This window comes from Pinus tabuliformis, chromosome 3_2, assembly GCF_031772625.1.
Source record: "Pinus tabuliformis cultivar Carrire ecotype Pingquan chromosome 3_2, CPIR1, whole genome shotgun sequence".
Taxonomy (NCBI): domain Eukaryota; kingdom Viridiplantae; phylum Streptophyta; class Pinopsida; order Pinales; family Pinaceae; genus Pinus; species Pinus tabuliformis.
In genome coordinates this window covers 206,921,942-206,944,588 of record NC_142302.1, presented here as the reverse complement: position 1 = coordinate 206,944,588, position 22,647 = coordinate 206,921,942, and positions in this window count along the sequence as shown.

The following is a 22,647-nucleotide window of genomic DNA, read 5'->3' as shown; positions in this document are numbered from 1 at the left end:
GGGATTTTTTTGGCTAATTAATGTTGAACCTGGGTTAGGCCCCCTCAAGCCAACAAATGGTTCCATTGTCGAGACTGGAATCTACATAAGAGATGTGCGATGTCATGTCACTAGAATCCAACTAAGAAGGAGATTGGAGATTGGTTGGATAGAAAGATCCACGAATTCATAGTGCAGGAGAACAGTAACCCATGACTGACAAAGGAACAATGGTTGGACATATACATGTATATAGAGATCCACGATATCTTTTTCTACTCCTTCCCTATTGAGATATACGAGTGGGTTGCGAAGCCAGCAGATAGCCAAGGAAGGTGGAAACTTGACGGTCTTGTTGTGTGGACCCCGAAGCTAGTGCGAAGGTTGGAAGTATCGAAGGATAAGATAGCCCACTCTATCGATCATTGGCTCGATCGCATCATAGGAGGATTTGTGACTGAATTCGCGGTCGACACCTCAGTCAGCTACAGCGAGGCGGAGCGATGCTTTTTCAAAGGACCGTGAGCTAAGTACGTAAACTATTTGAATACATGGATTAAAATGCTATTGTGTGAAAAAACGGTTATGTAGATACCTTGATGTTCAGAACTATGCGAAGTGGAAAAAAGTACATAAATGAAGGAAAAAATGGTCCGGAGTATAGTCCCCTTATTTCACCTCTACGAGGCAATGAAGAAGGGATAATGAAGGTTTCTCCACGAAGTGATATTCAGTTAACAAGACAAGGATTCCCGTGAATACCACCTCTACCCACACCATCTCCAACTTCACCACCCTCACCTCCAACGTCACTTGTACCACCTCCACCTCCATCATAGTTCAGTATGGAAAATACAGTGAAATTTCCTTTGTTCAAAGGCTTGGGAAATGAGGACCTGGACCAATTCTGGTTCATTGTGAGGGCTGTATGGGAAACTCAAGGTGTTACAGATGATCATTTAAAGAAGGTGACACTAGTTAGTGCTCTGCAAGATTGCGTGCTAACTTAGTATATTAAGTACACTAACGATAACCTGAATGCTAGAGTGGTAGACATCTAGGTAACACTGAATAGGGAATTTAGTAGGCCTAAATCTGAGGCACGGTCAATTGTGGGATTCAAATAAATCGCGATGCAACCAAGTGAGATGCCTTAGGAATTAGATCAGAGGTTGAAGTGTATAATTCGCGAAGCCAACATGAATTTGACAAATGGAAACATCACGAGTGGTTTGTAGCTTCGCTACTACCACACTTAAGGAGTGCATTATCACAGCAAAAGATAACCACTCAAGTGAAGGCCTTGGAGATTTCCATGAGACTAAATGAAACTCCGATGCAAGCTCCAAATCTAGGAGTTCAGTAGATCCATGTGCAGTTGAAGAATCTGTGCCTTGAGATTTAAAGACTGAAATAGGATAGGACGGCTCGACCAGAGGTGCATGAGGAGGTACAGTGCTTGAAATGCAAGATTCAGGTTCATGACAAAAACCATTGCCCAATATTTGCGAACTATATTTTAGGAGGAGGACTGATGCCTTTTAAGGCCAGAAGTTGAATAAGGAACTAGCATGGCGCTTGCATTATGGTGCGCTACCTGTTAGGTAGCCGGAAAACATGCCACAGATAACTGTCACTTTCTACAGAAGTTTGTACAGACACCGCAACAGTTGTTCTGCAAATTTTGTAGGTCAGTAGGGCATGATGAGCATACTTTTAGGAGTTATGAACTGATGATGGATAGAACTCCTACATATAGGGTTCATGTTGAGACATGGCCCCTTGACCAAAGTGCAGGGATGGCGTGGACAGGATTTCATGGGTGTGGAAGAGGCCGAGGCAGAGGAGGACCTAGTATAACAACATGAGATGAAGATTGGGTGAATCCCACTACGGATGTATGGACTACATGGGATCATGAGAGTTCCTGCACTTCTAACTCTGATGAAGAAATAGAATGTTGACAGAATAGGTTACATGAAGTAACTATGATGAAGTTCAACATGATGAACCGATCGCTGCATTGTGTGTCCTCAGAGGTAAGAAATCTACCTACTTATTATGGTCTGAATGAGGTAGATATATTTTTTGATGCATTTGAAAGGGAGGTACCAGAAAAGCAGCACTTCCAGGCATTGGACTGGGCACTATACGCTACACCCGCAAGATGATTGGGTAAGCATAAAGGGAGCTTTGATGATTGGTGTGAATGTAGGAGGATGATGAGAACATGATTTGGGAAACCTAAGATGCAACTGATAGACAAGTATGATGGGAAGGCTGATCCACATGCGCATCTAGCCAAATGGACTGAGGTTTATGCAGAAAAGCCCCAACCTGAGTGGGTGCACTTGTTCTGTCATACCCTGGATGTTGTCCCCATGAATTGGTATGTAGAAATAGAGCTCCGCCATGGGATAGGCGAATGGGATATCCCATGTGAGGGATTCATGATGACGTTCAGTTTTGAGGACGGGTTTGACAGTATTGATGAAGCACTACAAGAGGTGAAAGTAGCAATCTTTAGGATACCACATGATCCTTTAGACCTGATTCATCCTGAATGGGCTACTCAACTAAGTCACACACTAGAATTTTATAATGTAAACGCTGAAGAAGAAGATGAGGATCCATGGAAAATTAACATTCTGGAAATAGAAGGGCACCGTGAGGTTCAGGGACTGTAGATTGAGAACCCCGATATAACTATGCTGTTGAAAACAAAACAAGTGAACATTGGTACGAAAGCAGAGCCAAAATTCACGAAGATTGGAGACTACTGGAATAATGCGACAGTGGTTAAGGTCGCTGAATTACTCCGCAAATATCAAGACTTATTCCCTACCAAGTTTACTAATCTGAAAGGGATAATCGGGGACCTAGGAGTGATGAAGATCACATTGAAACCCGACGTGAAGCCATTTAAGCAAAGGCCTTACCGTCTCAATCCAGAGTATAAGGAGAAGGTCCACTTAGAACTAGAAAAGATGCTCACGGTAGGTATCATCAAGCTTGTGGAAAAATCTGACTGGGTAAGCCCAATGGTGGTGCAAGAGAAGAAGCAGAAGGATGAGATAAGGATATGCGTGGATCTCAGAAAACTGAGTGATTCTTGTGTGCATGATCCTTTCCCGACTTCATTCACTGATGAATTGTTGGACAATGTAAGTGTCCAGGAAGTATATTCATTTACTGATGGGTTCTTTAGGTACCACCAAATCAAAATCGCACTGGAGGATAGGAGCAAGACAACCTTCGCGACTAAGTGTGGTTGTTTTTAGTACACTGTAATGCTGTTTGGATTGAAGAATGCACATGCGATCTTCTCACGCGTGGTTGTTGCAGAATTCAAGGAATTTATTCATAAGTTCCTCGAGGTAAATTTTGATCACTGGACTGTATTTGGGCTAATTAAGTGCCATGTAGCAAGCCTGCGCCTGATGTTAGATACCTGTCGAAGATACTAGATTGCGCTCAATCTCAAGAAGTGTTTGTTTTGTGTTCCTTTTGGAAACTTGTTGGGGAATGTGGTTTGCAAACATGGATTGATGGTAGACCCTACGAAGATCGCAGTGATGATAAACTTGGAAGAACCGAGAACTGTGAAACAATTGTGCTTTACCTTGGGATATATGGGAGAAAGTTTATCGAGGGATATGCCCTAGATCACCGCATCTATGGAGAAATTGTTGAAGAAGGATGTCACATTCTGTTGGAATGATGCCTACAAGAAGAGCTTGGATATATTGAAAGAAAGATGGTTACCGTGCCGATTCTAGTCTCCTTGGACTTGAAGAAAGAGTTTCATGTGCATGTCAATGCATCATGTATAGTGCTTGGAGCAGTACTGACACAGGCTGAGGGGGAAGGCTTGAATCATCCTATTGCATTCGCAAACCAAAAATTATCCAAAGCAGAGAATAATTATTCCACCATTGAGTGCGATGGGCTAGTTATGGTGCATGTGCTCAAGAAGTATAGGCACTACTTGCTGGGAGGCCATTTTAAGATGTATACAGATCACTCCACGTTGAAGTACCTGATCAATAAGCCTGTGTTGGGGAGGAGATCTTTAGGTGGCTCTTATTGTTCCAAGAGTATGATTTTGAAGTAGTTGTGAAGGTTGGACGATTGAACGTGAGACCATACCATCTGTCATGCATCGAAACAGGGGAGGAACCTACTAAATTGGAAGAAGGATTGCCTCATGCTCATCTATTTGCAGTGCACATCACAGATGGTCATTTTGAGGATATAATACACTTCCTAACAACAAGAACTGCACTGGAGGGGTACACTGTTTAGCAAAGAAGGAATTAGTGGTGTGCGTGATAAACTTCTCTATCATTGTTAGGCATCTATACAAGATGGGGACTAATGAGATATTGCAACGGTATGTACCTAAGTTTGAAAGAAGCTTCATCCTCATGGACACTCATAGGTGCGCCGTGGGAGGACATTATGTAGGAAGATCAACTACACAGAAGATTCTACGCACAGGGTTGTGGTGGCCTATTACACATCCATTTGGGCAAATCACTCCCATCCTCTAGATCAGTACTATTAGGGCTCATCAAACCCTAATTCAATTGCTACATACCCTAGACAAGTCAAAACTTTGAATGCCTCCTTCCCTCAGAGTTTCTTGGCCTGAATCCCTCCAAAATTTCCTACTAGAAGGACTAGCGCAGGTATGCCCATGCAAGGGTTCTCTGCAGAGCACTTAGGCCCACTTTGACCTGCACTGGGCATGTTTGAGTGAAATCATTATAGGGTTCTTGGAATATTCTTATCTTCTAGAGCCATCTAGAAGATTCCCACACTTATCATCTCCTATGAGCTCGAAATTGGATAGGGAATGAGTTAGGTAAACTCCTATCCTCTCATCCCTTCCTCCATGAAAACTAACTCTAAGTTTGGAAGGCCATTCAATACCCTCATTTATGACTCACTAAGTGATCAGGGGTAGGACTTTGAGAATTTGTAAGGAGATACTATTGGTGTGAGGATTGAGATTATAAGTGTGATGCAGGAAAGTGTTCTCTCTGCGAACAGAGGCAACCCCTCTAGCCCTAGAGTGGGTCTAGTCACAGCAAGGACAAAACAACAATTAATTCCCTTAAATAGTCATCATTGGAGGCTTACCTCAAATCGATGGTTGATGAAGTTCCGTTGCGCTACCCTAGCCTCTGCTTCCTTCTCCTTAATGAGAAATCAACCTGAAACACCACAAGGAAACAACAGAGCATGCAACCGAGAAACAACAATGATCTATTTACTCATAAAGTCAAGAAGTCATGAGCTATCAAGTAAATTACATACAAGACATAGGAAATCATCATTGATTGTATTAATAATAAATCAAGAGCAAAGCTTACAACCAAGTCTTGACGTCGCAAGCCTTCTCAGAGGGTCCAACCAGTATGTTTCTTCAAGCATTCACTCTCAAAGATGGGTCTCCCAAACAACAATATATCTCTCTCTCATTCACAAGCTTTAACACAAGGCTAAGGGCACTCCACACCTTCTTGCAAAATATGTAGTAATCCCACACTTGTCACACTCACACCAAAACTATCTACCAAACTCAAAAGTAGCAACAACACTGTACAACCAAAAGAACTAGTAGATGATAGCAATGGTGAGTGATTTTATAGGAGAATGAGTATCCATGAAATGAGGGAGAGGGAGCTTATCCTCAGGGCAAGTAGCACAAAATATGGAACTACCATGCCAGATGGGGAAGGGCAACCCAAACTGACCCAACAACCAGGTCTAGAGACATCCAGAAGGCCGACTGTTGGAACAAATTTGCCCAGTCTGGGTTGTCGCTGGTCGTTAACTAAGCTTTAGCGCCGAAATCGCTAGGAAGCAATGTATGTAGATCGACCATCGCTAAATATAGCTAATAGCCTCACGCCGGGGCATGAAATGCGACCATCGTGGGAAACAGGTGTACTCCGGTGATGGGGTTGCGAGAAGACTGTTTATGACAGGGGTCCGTCGCGTGTATTAAATGTATTCTCATGACGAGGCAGAAAACTTAGGAAATGAGGGTCAATTGCAAACATAAGAGAGCATTTGTTTAATATGAGCATGTTTTATTGGACACATGACACAGTAGAAGGACTGGGGTGAAGGAAGTGACAAATTACTGTGTAACAGCTGCTGCCTAAAGCATGAAGCCCAAGAGAGTGAGAGGGGTGAAATGCTTTACGAAACTATCTAAACTGGAACACCACCTGGAAAACCTGCAGGCACAAGTACAACTGATGTCTCTGATAGTGAAATACATGTAGTCTAGGCATGGGCGTAGCCATCCAAAAGACATACGAACTTGGTTTGTGGTATGGACGCAGCCATCCAGCGGATAAGACCATGATAAAGATAAAGGTATGGTTGCAGCCATCCGTGAAGACTCAGGTATGGTCACAACCATCCATCAAAGAGTCATGTATGTAATCACGAACCAATCCACACGACTCGAACATGTGTAATCTTAATTCAAGGTCTTGAAACCCAACTGACCATAGTACAAATTCTAGCATGTGAATAGATGTGCTAAAGTTGAATATGATAGAAAGTCGCTTGATTACTGGTCAATGATGAAAATTGTTAACAAGTGCAAGAGAAACCACCAATAATGCCAATGGCTCTCAAGGTACTACCTATTACAATCCACTAAGTGTGAAAAATGAGTTGAAGTCAAACACTCATGGAATCACCCAATCGATGACCAATGATGAAAGTCTATCGTCAGGCGCAAAGAACTTGCCATTGAGGCATGCAAGCTCCAAGGTACCAAAGGGGATCTCTAGATCAATCTCCTGGATAATGAGCTGGCATCGATAGGAGACGATCCGTCGCAGGAGGGCCATAATGTTTCCCTCATCAACGACATAAGATAACGAACACGTGGTAAATGGTGAAGTAGAGTATCAGAAGAGGAGGTAAGGGTGTGAACTACAGAAGGATTATACTGTTGAACATATCGGCGACACGACTGTGGAGGGTGGCAGCATTCAGGTACCAAGGGATCAAAGGCTCGATGGAGACAACATGGATCAGATGGAATGAGGCTAAATGGCAACCCAAAACCCCGGAAGGCCAAATGATGACGCATGGATATCCCAACCTGACAAGAAGCAAAAGTGTCGATGTTCAAGAGTGACTAGCTGCCACAGGTAACCAATGATGACTTCCAAATTCCCCCCTCCCATTGCTGGAGAGTACCCCAATTATTTTTGAGAACAAGCTTGAAGGAGATAGCATATGCTTGTAATATAAGTTCAACCTTCAGACGAATCCAACCTAGTGATAGTTTAACGAGCCCTAGGGAGGAGAAGTTCAAGTCTCGTCATGGTGACGAGTCCAATGTCGTCAGGGTTTAACGAGTCTGACATAGGGAAAACTCAGAGTCTTTTTCATGTTTAGAGAGTTTGAAAAGACATGGAAAATAAAACTCCAGGGGGGTCCTTTTTCATAGATTTGTGTCTCTGAAGTCCGAAAAAGTATAAAACAATACTCGAGAGAACCACTTGACCATTACGATCAAGGAGTACTTTTCGCAATTATTGACCTCAATCCGAAAAAGTAGAAAAGTGATTGAAGACATGTTGTTTTGTAATTAGTATCGAACCCGAAACGACAAAGGTCTAATGATATTTTCACATTTATAAGGTCGGAAAAGAGCTCAAAGTGGACCGCCTTTTATTCCATTTAACAAGTCAACAGGGTAAACTTAGCAATCTTTTTGTCTTTTAAGTCGGAGAAGAGCATTAAATAAGAATTTTTACAAATGTGGACCAAGTGTATACAAAGAATGACATAATCCTGCCACCTGTAGCTCTGCACAAAACACTTCAATCATAAGACCCATTCGACATAAAAAAATTATATGCGTGGATACAAGGGAAAAACTCAAAAGCCCTAACCAAAACCCTAAAATAAAAAGAAAAACCCAAAACATATTGTGTAATTTTTTTGAAGAAAAACACTATAAAAAGAGGTATGGTAAGTTCATTTTTACCATTACCATCGTGAGTTTTACCTTGGCATTTGGAGTGCAAAACTGAGCGAATTTCTGAGTTCAATTCCGACACCGTTGGTCAACAAATTCGCCCGAGGTCTTCACCAAGTAATTAGTTGTGCTCTGTTTCAAAGCTTTTTTCATGCAATTTTGTGGTAGATAGGTGGTTTTTGGGTGAATTTTGAAAACCAAATTCGCCTCGCGGTCGTCGCGGAAGATCCACTTGGGTTAGCGACGACCGCGATTGTTAACACTGGCTACAATTGAGATTGTCGCGGGATATAGATGTACTCCCACGACAGTAGCCGAAAAAAACAACGATTGACCTCGGGTAATCGTTGATGTTTTAAAAACAACAGTGACGGTGCCGTAAAGTCAAATTTTTTCATAATTTATAATCTTAAGCTTATGAAATGTGTTCTAATCAAATTTTCCTCTGACGTAGGACAAAATGGCTTTTGTGTGGCAAGAGAGAACTCATGATGACAATGACAAACAAGCTTTTAATGATGATGGGTGTCGAAGATCCCTTCTTGAGTGCGGATTGTTAAAATTATTCCTCACTCCTCATCTTCGGGCACAACTTGACCTACTAGATCTGATAATCCACTCGTAGAACCCAACAGATGGGAAGTTCGTCATTTGGGGAAAAGACATTGAATTTGATGCCACAGACATATATTTTCTTACTCGATTGTCTTGACACGATGAAAGGCTAATCTTAGAGGGCCAACGAGTGCAAGGCGAGACCTTGGACATGCTGATAGCACGGGTGTGCCCAGGGGAATGAAAACCATCCACTAGCGGAAAACTACAAATCCCGACGATGGAAAACTTGACTCTTCGCTATGTACTGTTCATGGTGACAAGGATGGAAGGCTCCCAAGCCCAACATGAGGCCACAAAGACCCATCTCCAGTTAGCGCTCGAGTGCCTCAACCTGACCATGTATAACTGGGCGGAGGCAGTGGCTGTCAACATGAAGAGACAACTGACGAGGTGCCGGTGCGGGGAGGTGAAACAGTTCGGGTATGGATCCATCCTGATCCTGCTCATGTTAGAGTGGGTACTGATCCTTTAGCTACAGGACATGGACTTATACGTACCTAGGCCACGAGAGACCCGCATCACTCGCTGGGCACACGTCATGCCACGAGGGGGCAGTGGTTGACCGGTATGATGGGGGATGTTTTTCCGAGAGTGGATGGACTAGCAAAAGGTCATAGTCGAGGACTGGCCATATGCTGGAACAGATTTTTGTGGAGACCCTGACATGCAGCTTCCTGCAGGCGAGCAGTGGGACAAGGGAGGTAAACACTTGATCGAAAAACCACACTATTTATGTTTTGATTTTTATGATGTTTTTGGATTTTATCATGCATATGTCTTAATAATGTCTCTTATGTTACTTGTAGATGTGGGACCAGGGAAGCTGGTAGGACTAGCTCCCGAGGCACGAAGGGACCTACAGGGAAACATGGATCTAGCTTTGGTTCACCCTGGTGGCAATGCAGTGGAGGAGGTAGCTCGTAACCTTGAGGGCTTGACGGATGGGATCTCGGATTACAGGGGGATCGAGGAGGTCCCTGTAGAGTACCAGAGACATACTGTCAGAGTTCCACCTAGGATGCATAGGCTCTTGAGACAAGTTTCATGAGCAGTGGTCTGCTATAGGGAGCAGAACCCACTGCAATAGATACCTAGGTTTTGCTTTTTGCTGATTTTTTGAGAGACATGTGTCTTGGATGTATGGAGAGCACAGACTCTATTTTTGACATATACACTTATTTTTTGAGCGCCTCGGTGCACCACACGATATATATATATATATATATATATATATATATATATATATATATATATATATATATATATATATATATAGATATACATACATATTTCTATGGTTCATTATCGTGTTTTGAATGCTTCTATATATTGTTTTAATTACATGTTGTGTAACTGTCTATCTAATACATGATTTGCTAATGCATCAGTTAATGTGTTTAATCTTCTTGGAATGTGTTCATATGCAATAAAATCAAAATTTCTTTCCAATAATTTAACACGTAAATACAACCTTAAAATCTAATGATCTCTAATGGAATACCACCCGTTAAGCTGGTGGACAACAAGTTGAGAATCTAGATTCACAACCAATGCACAAATATCGAGGTTGACAGCCTTGACCAGTAATTCAATGACATCACTATATTTAGCGACATTGTTTGTTGTGTAACCCAGACAAACACCTTGAAGGTCTGCTAACTCGCCGTGAGGATCGTAGATCACCCACGCCGTAGAAGAAAGGTTCTGGGTACTACGACAGGCACCATCAATGAAACCAACGTAAGGTATACTAGACATCTGCACAAGAAGAAAAAGACACGATAAGAGGAAATTATGCCTACACACCAAGCCAAACATGAAAACACACACTGACAACACACTTGCTGAAAACACATGTATGTACAAATCAGATGCACGAGATTCATGCATAATATTTTTGTAGATAAAGCCCATTTCGGGGCTTATCTAGAGGATTCCCTTCGTAATCGATCAGCTCATAGGCCCCTTTTTGCAAAACATGTTTTACAATATAAGGCCCATGCCACATAGGCTCGAATTTTCCTGCCCCTAGCTTATCATTTGCTTGATCATAGAGCAGGACTATGTCTCCTTCAATGAAAGAATGAGGATTGACGGCTTGGTCGAAGTGAGTCTTCACTCTCTTCTTCTGTGCCTCAATGGTTAGAGAGGCTAGTCAACGAGTCTCGTCTAACCGTTGTAGGTAAAGAAGAAATTCTTGTACTGGAGTAGTGTTTGGGAGCAATTCGATGGCTAATTTAAGAGAAGGGATTTCACACTCAATTGGAAGGGTGGCCTCTAGACCGTAAACCAATTGGAATGAGGTGAACCTGGTGGCATCCTTCACTGAAGTTTGGTAGGCCCATAAGGTGGAGAACAACATCAAATTCTAGTTGGACTTGTGCATGTCGATGGTGCGTTGAAGCATCGTGACCAAAACTTTGTTGATGACTTCCACTCAGCCATTGGCCTGAGGATATTACGGTGTTGAGCTATCATGCCACAAGCCTAGTTGGGTTGTTAACTCAATCATCATATGATTACGTAAATGTTTGCCGTGATCAGTGATGATAGCCTGAGGGACTCCGAATCTTCAAATGACATGATTGAATAAAAATTGCGCTGTTGTCTGACTGTCATCAGATAGTGTAAGCATCACCTCGACCCTTTTCGTGAAATAATCAATGGCAACGATAATATACTCATGCCCCCCGGCCGAGCGAGGGTTATAGGTCATATAATCAATGCTCCATTTGGAAAAAGGATCGACAGTAATGTCAGGGTGTAAAGGAGCAAGAGGCATGCACATCTTCCATCGGTAGATTTGGCACTCATGACAAGAGCAGACAGCAAGAATGCAGTCCTTAAAAATAGATAGCAAAAAATAACCAGCACAGAGGATCTTCTGAGCAGTAGCGTATCCAGACATATGACCACCACAGGCACTAGAGTGGCAGTTGTTTAGAACTCGTTCGGGTTCCTCGAACGTCAAACATCGACGAAGAATAGAGTCAGTGCTAAGACGGTACAGGGTGTCCCTAATAATGTGATAAGGTTGAGAATGATGGAGAATCTGTCACCGAGCATCCTTAGATAAATATGGATGAAAAGAGGACGTCTAAAGATAGACAATAATGTCCCCATTACAAGGATCGAGGGTGCTGACAAGAACATAGATTCATTCGGAATATGGTCCTCTAACCGAGAGGGCGTGGTAATAAATGGTAGGGAGCAAAGCAGTTCAGCGAAGACGACGGACTTCTTAGACTTGGTTGTAGTAAACTCCAAGTCGAACTCTTGTAGGATGAAAATCCATTTTGAGTACTTTCCCCCCAGCAGCTGACATGACAAGATGTACGTCATTGGGTTGCAATCAGAAATCACTGTCGTGGTGCACAATAATATATAGTGGCAGAAACGTTGGATGGCGCAAATGGCGGCCAATGCCAACTTCTCGACATAGGTGTATCAAGTTTCCATATCAAGTAAATTGCAACTGAGATAGTAAATGACATGTTCAGTACCATCATCGTCGTCTTGGACCAAAACCATGCCGATGGTGGTATCGACAGTGGCTAAATAAAGAGTGTAGTCACGGTGATAATTAGGCAGATGTAACAATGGAACAGAAACAAGGAGGGCCTTGAGGTGCTCGAATGACTCTTGTGCAGTGGTATCCCAAAGAAATGGGATGTCCTGCTTTAATAACCATGTATAGCCTTTGGCCACTTCAGCATAATTCGGAATGAAACGACGTAGAAAATTTGCTTTTCCCTGCAGACTCTGCAATTGCTGCAAAGAAGCAGGGGGAGGGAGATTCAAGATGGCTTCAACTTTAAGGGGATCCAGATGGATACCCTCCTGGCAGACAATAAACCCACGAAGTCGGCTAGATTCCACGCAGAAGACACACTTATGCGGATTAAGACGGATACGATAGTGTCGACAGCGAAGAAAAATTTCGCGAAGGTGGTTTGGATGGTCTTGGAGTTTTGCTAAATGAGCTGGAAGGTCATCCAGGTAAGGCTACACAATGTGTCAAATATCATGAAACGCATAATACATTGCATTCTATAAGGTAGCACTGACATTTTTGAAACTGAATAGGAGCTTTTTATAAGCGAAAGTTCCCCACAGACAGATACAAGCGGTCTTGTGTTGATCTGTAGGTGAGATATTAATCTAGTTATAACCAGAAAAGCCGTCCATGAATGAATATATCTAACTCCCGACACACTCATCAATGAGCTGGTCAATGAAAGGTGTAGGGTAGTTATCTTTGGGATAGGCACGATTAATGTCGCGATAATCAACACATACCCTAATAGTGCCCTGTTTTTTAGTCACAGGGACAATATTAGAAACCCAATCTATAAGCGGGATATGGTAAATAAAGCTAACCTTAAGAAGATTTACGACTTCCGCTTTAATAGCTGTAGCCTTTCAGGGGTGCATAGGGCATAGACACTATCAGACAGGTTTGGCCCCTGGATATGTAGGTATTTCATGCACCACGACGCTAGGATCGATGTTGGGCATCTCTTCATAAGTCCAAGCAAACACATCACGAGATTCGTGAAAACGATTAGTATAAAGTTGAATCTCCTTCAGAGTACAAGTTACTCCAACATGAATGTGCTCGACAATCCCTGGTTTAACAGAGATGTCGATTGGTTGAGTTTGTGTAATGTTCCCCATGTTCCCTTCAAAAGAAACTTGACGAATTTGGATGGGTGTCTAAAGGGGTTGAGAGGGGAGACAAGGAGAAAACTGCTCAAGACAAGTAAGCATTTCTTGATGGGTAGGGAGAAATGAGGAATGATGGTGATGATTAGACCAAGGGGGTTCCTCAAAAGACATAGTCTCAATAATCACTTCATCAAAAGGAAAATTTCCTGTAAAGGGTATGAATAAGTGCCATCTCCGAGCCAAGGGGATTGAACGTATGAATTGAGAGCCCTACTCGAAGGAGCAGGTTCAAGAGATGAATCCGATAAAGAAACAATTTCGACGTAGTTGAGCTCGGTAGGACTCAATGGCATCTCATTGCCCCAGGATTCTATCTAATCAACAGGAGGAAGAACCCAAGTATTAGAGCAAACAAAAATCATGTTAGCTGGAGCAATGTTGGGAGGTGGGAGTGAAAAAACACCCATAAGAGCAGGATCTTTAAAGAGTCCAGCACCCACACTCTCATATGGAACGGAGGTATGCTCCACGAAAGGAAAATTGCCATCGGAGGAAGAAGAGGCGAAGAAGGACAACTGGTCTACCATGACAATCTTCCCCTGATGAGGAAAACGAATAACACGAAATAGATATGAACCTACAGCTCGCATGGCATAGGTCCAGCTTCGTCCTAAAAGGAGATTTTAAGTTAAATTGGCATCGACAACTTCGACCTCCACTTCGACCATCTTCCCTTCCAAAGTAATAGGCAGATGCGAGAGTATACCATAAGGACGAGACTCTCTCCCATCGAAGTCTTCCAAGGTAGTGGGAGACTGACTCAAAGTCGGAGAACCGATAGCCTTCCAACAAGCAACAGACATAATGCAAGTAGAAGCACCTTCATCAATGACTGTACAATGGACAGTTTTAGAATTGATGACAACTTGAATAAGGAAGGAAATTTGGTGAGGCAGTCTCGGTACATGATTATCTAGGTCAAAAGTGATTAAATCCGAGTCGGTTGGGTCAATGCCACCGATGGCCGATAGCAATTACTTCCTCTGAGAGGGGTAGCTCTGGAGGACTTCTAATGCAGACGTAGATGACGGAGCTTGAGCTAAGCCCTCAATGATGTTGTAGTGTTGTGCAACACGATCATTGGGGTTGTAAGAAGACTTCTGAAGTACCCCTTTAGGAGGAGGTCAGATGACTGACTCAGTACTAGGTCGCTCGATATGGAGCGGGCCAGAGCTAGATGAAGGAGAACTAGAGGGGACCTCAGTTTCCTTCCTGGCAGATGAAGGATACTCTTTTGATCAGGTACTCATATGGATGGGAATTGTCCCAGCCATAAATACCTGAGAACTAAAGGGAGAGGAGGATTGAGATGGATCATCCACCATTTGAGTTTGCTGTGAGGGAAAAGGCTCTTTGAGCACGACAGGAGTCCCAGAGGCACCTTTTAACAAATGACTAACTTCAAACCACCTCAGGCAGTCTTTAGTATAGTGATCCTCATCACAAATAAGGCAAGGATACTTAGACTTGCATTTGGCACCTTCCTCGAGTGGATGTTTAGGGGAATCTTGCTTCGGCTGATCGGCCTTATTCTTTCCTTTTCCCTTCTTCTTCCCTTTCAAAGTTTTTTCCGCTGTGGTGGATTGAACGTTGTTAATCTCAGAAGTGTTACCAGAATTGGATACGGCCTGAGAAGCTTTTTCATTCGGAGCGTTCGACTTTTTCTTCCCAGGGTTCACAGAAGATTTCTTAGAGGACGTATTGACAGAACCGATGACACCATCAACAGATGGTGTTGATGGGGCTTTAGAAGTTCTGGGTCTTGGAGCATCAGTGAAATAATCATATAGCGTACCAGACTGGGAGTAAACCAAGTCAAGGTACTAAACACGCGCAATATCTTGCTCTTTAGTTACACATGCCCCCATAGCAATGTCCCGGGCTATCAGACCGACAAATGAGGTTGTGAACCAGTCAGTGAGAAGCTGATCGGGGATCCAGAACTTAATCAAACGACGATGGCTACTCCATTCATGGATATGATCAGAGATATGCATGGTCGTGTTCTACTTCAAAGATGTCAGGAGATGTGTTCCTGTTTCATATCGAATCGGCAACTAAAAATGAGTTAAAAACTCCATAGCTAGCGAGTTAAAGTCCTGAAAAGATCTGCGAGCTAACTCATTATACCATTTTGCGGTAGAGCCAGTGAGAGTCTATTGAAAAAGGCGGAGCTGGATTGAATTATCAAGACATGAGCTTGGGGATCTTCTTTAGCTTTACCATCAAATTTGGGACAATCACCTGGAATTTTAGTTGGAACCGGTGGCCAATATGGATTATGAAGAATGGGATCATTTGTCAGTTTGGACACATCAAGTAATTCCAACATCTCTAAAAAGGGTAATTGAGGGTTGAAGGAAATCTGAGGCTGCAAGTAAGAAGTAGCACCAGAGTTCCATCCAGTTGCTTGTTGCCCCCATTGATTTTTTCTGGACAGATTTGGCCCATAAAGGTTTTGTCCGTAGGGATTTTGTCCATAGGGATTATAACTGTAACTGGACGGTTGCCCCTGGATTTGACCCCTAGCATTCCACTGATTACCAACTAGGCCTGCAGGAGCAACATATGGTTGCTGGAAATTTTGATAAGGATTAACCCGTGGCTGTTGATAATTTTGGTATGGGGCAAATTGAGTTTTCCCTTGGGATTGCTGAAAACCATAAGGTGGCTGGGCTCCAAACTGAGCCTGGGGACCAGGCTGCATTTGATAAGTAGGTTGGGTTTGGGATCCAACCTGGGTTTGGAGACCAGATTGGGTCTGGAGCCCAGGTTGGGGCTGAAAACCAGGTGGAGCTTGAGAAGTAACGAGCATTTGAGTGCCCGGTTGAGTAGGCTCAGATGGATGTCCTTAAGAAAACTGAGGCTGAGTCATCTGGCTAGAAGGTTGGCTCGGTTGAGGTTGAGATTGGCCCATCTGCCTAGAAGTTTGAACTTGCTAGATATTGGGTTGGCCTTGCGCAACTGAAGGTTGTCCAGCCTGACCAGATGGTTGAGTAGGCTGAACAATTGGTTGGCCTTGTTGAATTTGAGGCTGACCAACTTGTCCAGAAGGGTGGCCTTGCTGGGTACTAGGTTGGCCTTCTTGAATGTAAGGTTGTCCTGGGTTACCAGAAGGTTGCCCAAAGTATGTGAAAGAAGGGCCACTGAAGGCCGAAGGTTGTCCCTAAATGGGTTGTCCTTGTGGGCCGACAGGTTACCCCGAATAAAGTTGCCCGTAGTACGGCTGTTTATAAGACTGTTGCCCATAAGATGGCTGACCTTGATTGGGTGGACCTTGAAAATTTGAAGAGTATGCTCGGCCACCGTGATAAGCTATGGTACCCCAAGCGACAGATAACAGAACCGAGACCTCAACCACAGGCTGAGATGCTACAGGTCCAGGGTGGTAGATATGGGCCCCTCGAGAATCATAATAATGAAATGGATTTTATGGATCCGGATTTTGAAGAGCTTGAAGATATTGATTATATGCCCCCCCTGCTGGAATGGAACCAAAAGAAGGTGGGGAACTAAGGCTAGGGTCAACAACCCCAGATATGGATGCCGAGGGGCCACTATTCGAAGGACCTGTTGAAGGTCCGACGATAGTGGTCACAACTGAAGATGCAGTGACAACACTAACAACAGGGGCTGAGGAAGCCACACAAACGGTTGAAATAATCGGGACAGACGTGACAGTTACACTGTGAATCTAGGGAGTAAAAGGTCCCGAAGTCAGAGTGACAGTGCGAGACCACATGGAACCTGTAAGGGGAGGCCTAGAACCTATGATATCAGCCAGAGCATTAGAGTGTAAAGGTGGTGTGATACCAAGAGAGGTGACACGAAAGGGTGAAGTTTTCGCAGGTATAGGAATTTCACCACTTGCCGTAAAGGACTCTTCACTCATGACGGGGTTCGTCTCATCCATGTAAGAAGAAGACATTGGGACCGAAACACTAGGAGGAGAAAGGGGAAAGTTTTCTTTAGAAGGCTCCCAAACGGGATTCCAATGGATATCGTAAGACTCGTCTTCCGAAGTGAGAGAGTTAATCGGTTGGATACTCAGAATAATAGGAAGAGTATCATTAGCAACTGGTACCTCAGGAGCGATAGAAGATGGAGATCCTTGGTCACTTGGAATGGGAGACGTGATCACTGATTCCACCAGGATGATTTAACTCAAAATCCCTAGGGAAAACTAATTGAGTAAGGAAAAAACAACCCTACACAAACTAAAACGCAACAAGATCTAACAGGGTATGTGTGAACGTGACCGAATAAATTTTAAGACACAGGAACAAAACTTGACCTTTTCATCTTTAAAGAGTCGAGAAAAGGACGAAAAGATGACTCTACATGCCTTCAAATATTTAATGAGCCTGAAAGGGCAAGTGCTCAGGTTGACCTTTTATTTTAAGGAGTCTGAAAAGCAACGAAAGTTACTACTATGGAGAAACTAGGCCAAAGGTTTACCAAACAACCTATAAAACTGCATATACACCTTGGCAATCATATGAAAACCAAGGACTTTCTGTACGACAGTCAATCTTCCTGAATGTTGTGTTTGGTGCGTTACAGTTTGTAAGACAGTAGACATGGCTTCCTAGGGATATAGGATGATAACCTAGTGGGGTCTCCCAATGTATACTCGATGATACTGGGAGCACAATTCCGTACTAGACCTCTATTGAGGCACAAGAGGAGGAATCACCCAACCTTAAGTGAAAACAATAGTGACTAGGTTTAACGACGCCGAAGCACGTCTCTAGCCTAAACCTCTAAATAATGTGCGTTATGTTCCAATGCATTGTTAAGTTGATTCGTTCATTTTAGAGTTTATCTTGAATTACGTTTCAATTTCCAGACCTTATCGTATGTATACAAAAACCTAGGATGCAGCTAGAATGAGTAAAGCATCTTTTACTTCAATGAACACCTACCTACAGGAGGGTAGAGAGATCATTCCCAAACTAAGAAAAACCAAGATAAGCTAAGAGACACAATGCATAAACACATCAACCCTACAGTGCATGGATACTACTGATGAAAATTTTTATCATTTGCTTTCTAATATGGAAACTCGAAATGCAAATACACTTTCACTTTCATATACTAAATGAATGCAGTCTTTTGATTTCGATTGTTTTGAATTTAAAAGAAACAAACAAGCAAGTGTAAAACTGGTCGATCCAAACAATTGTAATCTATGTTCAGTAGTGAAAAAGAAATCGAATCAATACCAAATATTGGTTCAATAATTATCATTAAAAATCAAACAGAAGGAAACAAGCAATGGAGAAGCCTCAAATAAATCAGCAAGAAAGTTGCAGACGAACCTTGGGAAAACAAGAAACCAAGTCAAGTAATTCAAGAATTTGAAAAACTAGGTCATAAAGCCAAAAATGCAAGATTCATTTGATAAAACCAAAGAGAGAGTACCTTAACCATAAGCAATCAAATACAAGCTAATGGGCAAGAGAAAGATAATAGGGGATCAACAAGACTGGTGAATTCAGGAGGTAGAATTGAAAAAACAACTCTACAGGAATTGTCGCGGGCATAACACCAGTAGATAGGGACAATCAGCCAGTGGCCGAAGCAACAAAGCAATGTCATCATGAGAGTAAACGTCTCTTCCGCGATGGGCCAATTTCAGGAATCGTCGCTACTGTACGACAGGATTCAGTGACGCACAGAACTTTAAAATAGAGACAAGGCGACGTCGGCGCGGCTGTTAAACTTTTTTCAGCGACGATCTTAAAAACAATGAAAGACAAACAGGAAACTCCCAAACAAAGACCAGTGAATCCTACAGGTAATAGAGGGATTTCCCAGATTGACCTAGGTAACCCAAAACATTGATAGTTTACCCCACAATTCAAGATACACCAAGTCAAAACCAAAACAAGAGCAAACAAGAGAAGAAACATGCAAAGGATTCCCCAGTGGACTTGCCAACTTGTGATGCAGGAAAGTCTTCCCTCTACAGATAGAGGCAACCCCTCTAGCCCTAGATTGGGTCTAGTCACAACAAGGACAAAACAACAATTAATTCCCTACCTCAAACCAGTGGTCAATGAAGTTCTGCTGCGCTGCCCCAGCTTCTGCTTCCTTCTCCTTAATGAGCAATCAACCTGAAATACCACAAGGAAACAATAGAGCATGTAACCGAGAAAGAAAAATGATCTATTTACTCATAAATTCAAGAAGTCATGAGCTATCAAGTAAATTACATACCAGACATAGGAAATCATCATTGATTGTATTAATAATAAATCAAGAGCAAAGCTTACAACCAAGTCTTGACGTCGCAAGCTTTCTCAGAGGGTCCAACCAATATGTTTCTTCAAGCATTCACTCTCAAAGATGGGTCTCCCAAACAACAATATATCTCTCTCTCATTCACAAGCTTTAACATAACGCTAAGGGAACTCCACACCTTCTTGCAAAATATGTAGTAATCCCACACTTGTCACACTCACACCAAAACTATCTACCAAACTCAAAAGTAGCAACAACACTGTACAATCAAAAGAACTAGCAGACGATAGCAATGGTGAGTGATTTTATAGGAGAAGGAGTTTCCATGAAATGAGGGAGAGGGAGCTTATCCTCAAGGCAAGCAGCATAAAAGACGAAACTACCATGCCAGAGGGGGAAGGGTGACCCAAACTAACCCAACAACCAGGTCTGGAGACATCCAGAAGGCTGACTGTTGGAACAAATTTGCCCAATCTGGGTCGTCACTAGTCGTTAACTAAGCTTTAGTGCCGACACCACTAGGAAGCAATATATGAAGACCGACCGTCGCTAAAGATAGCTAATAGCCTCACGCTGGGGAATGAAATCTGACCGTCGTGGGAAACATGTGTATTTTGGCGATGGGGTCGCGATAGGACTGTTTATGACAGGGGTCCGTCGCGTGTATTAAATGTATTCTCGCGATGAGGCATAAAACTTAGGAAATTAGGGTCAATTGGAAACATAAGAGAGCATTTGTTTAATATGAGCATGTCTTATTGGACACATGACATAGTAGAAGGATTGGGGTGAAGGCAGTGGAAAATTACTGTGTAACAATAAGAAAGTATTGTTATGCTATTGGAGTGCTGTGCTATTGATGTGATGTTGGTTGGAACCCAAGCTGGAAGAGTGGCAATGGATCAGACTTCATGGTTGTAATTCCTCCTTGTACTTAATAAAGTTGTTTACACCTTTTTCCATATGCTTATCTTGATATATGATGTTTATATGTGTGAATGTATCTAATTCCATTTACTTATAGTTGATAGATCTCTTGCTTTTATTGGTTCTTTGTCTTCTATTTATGCTTGCAGGTAATTTTTGAGTGAGTTAAGTTCAAGAAGGAGTGACGAGAGTCATACAATGGAGACAAAAGGAAAGTGAAAGAACAAGTAGGTCCTTTGATTCTCTTGTCTTATTTATCATCTTTTGAATAAGGATAAGCACTTTAAATCTGTTGTTCTAGGTATAGCTACCTACCTAGGGAATTAGTATTTATCTATAGATGCAAAATTCCTCATAAAAAATTGGTGACTCCATTGGGGAGCACCCAAACAGAAGGCATTCTGCACTGCAGTGCAGTGTCTCCTTGCCTGGACTACGCTGGGCGAGTTTCACAAACTTGTTTCACCAAAATGACCCAAAATTTCTCTAGTTGTTTGCATGAAAAGGATCCTAACTAAGCTTATGGTTTGATTTCAGGCTTTAATCATATCATAATGTCTATTACTTGGCGAGAAAGAGAGCATGAAGAACAAGACATGGTTTCCCTAAATTATCTGGGTATAATTGAGGCCCTCAAAAAAATGTGGGTTTCTCAAATACTTGAGGTTGTCCGAAATGAGGCAACAATCAAAACTATTGCAGTAGTTTGTGGGGCTTATCGGACGACTTCTCTTGGTTGTTTTACCCTTTTTGAGGAACAGTTGCAATGAGTGGTCTTATTAGCTAACCTCTTCAAATAAATCAACATGTTTTGAGAAGTTCCAACACCACCAGAACCAGTCGCTATCCTAGACACCACTCGTTCCTCAAAGTGGAGTTCTCTTTAAGATCTTTTTAGACTCTCGAAATATGAAAATATGGTCAAGCGCTTTTCCTTTTCAGCTTGTTAATGGATTGGAAATGAAATCTACTTAGTACAATTTTAACCCTTTTCCGGACTGAGATAGATTACTTATGAAAAATGAATATGTTGACTGAACATGGTCAATAGTTTCTCTATTGTACTGTTTTATGCTTTTTCGGACTTGAGAGACAAATATACGAAAAAGGACTCGTGGAGTTTCCTTTTTGTCCCTTTTTCAAACTCTCTAAACATGAAAAGGGCTGAGTTATCATTGTCATTAGACTCATTAAAACATCACATAGCTAAGGATTCACCTGCAGGGTGGAATTATACAACAAGCATATGTTATCCTGCTCAAGCTTGATAAAAATAAAGAGGTACTAGTCAGCAATGACTGGGGAAAATAGGAAAAGGGGTAAAAAACCCCTTTATGGCAGCAGGTCGCTCTTGAACATGACACTTTCACTTCATCATTGTGACTATTTGGGTTGGGTTATCTGCTTGATGATCATCATACCTTGGTCTATCATACCATCCATTACTTTTGTTTTGGGTCAATGGTGCCAATCCATTCAGTGTCGCTGACATGTTCAACAGAAGTCACTCAGTTTGAAATTCATCCTTTGCAATAATCATAAACCTTCATTTTCATGACCACCATTCCTGAACTTTGTGTCGTTAGTCAAATTCCATCTCCAAAATTATTACACTCGTTTAGTGCCGTTGATGTGGGATACATCAAGGCCCTCTTTTGACAAGTCACTTCTTGTCGACATCAACACATTATCCAAGACACTGACTTAGAAACACCCCTTCAGTACCTTGATACTTGCATACATCAATGGAAAGTTTCTTTCTTCTGGCGATAGGTTGACATCACTAGCCTTCGACCGAAAGACTTTGTATCGTGTTCGACATCAAAACATCCATTCAGACCATGTAGAATGTACTGCAGTACCTTGAGGAACATTATCATTATCGGTGATTTCTCTCACGTTTGTTAATGGATTACATCATTAGCTGGTAATGAGATGGTGTCTTCCCATGTTCGACTTGAGATCGCATATTTGCATGGTTAGACTCGTACTTGAGCGAACGATTGAACAAGATAGAAGACCATGGATCTAGTTTCAACCATCTAGGTTGCAATTTTAGGAAATGTACCAAATCATCCATACAATGGATTTACATTGATAGTCATCCTATCATGGGTCTATATCTATAG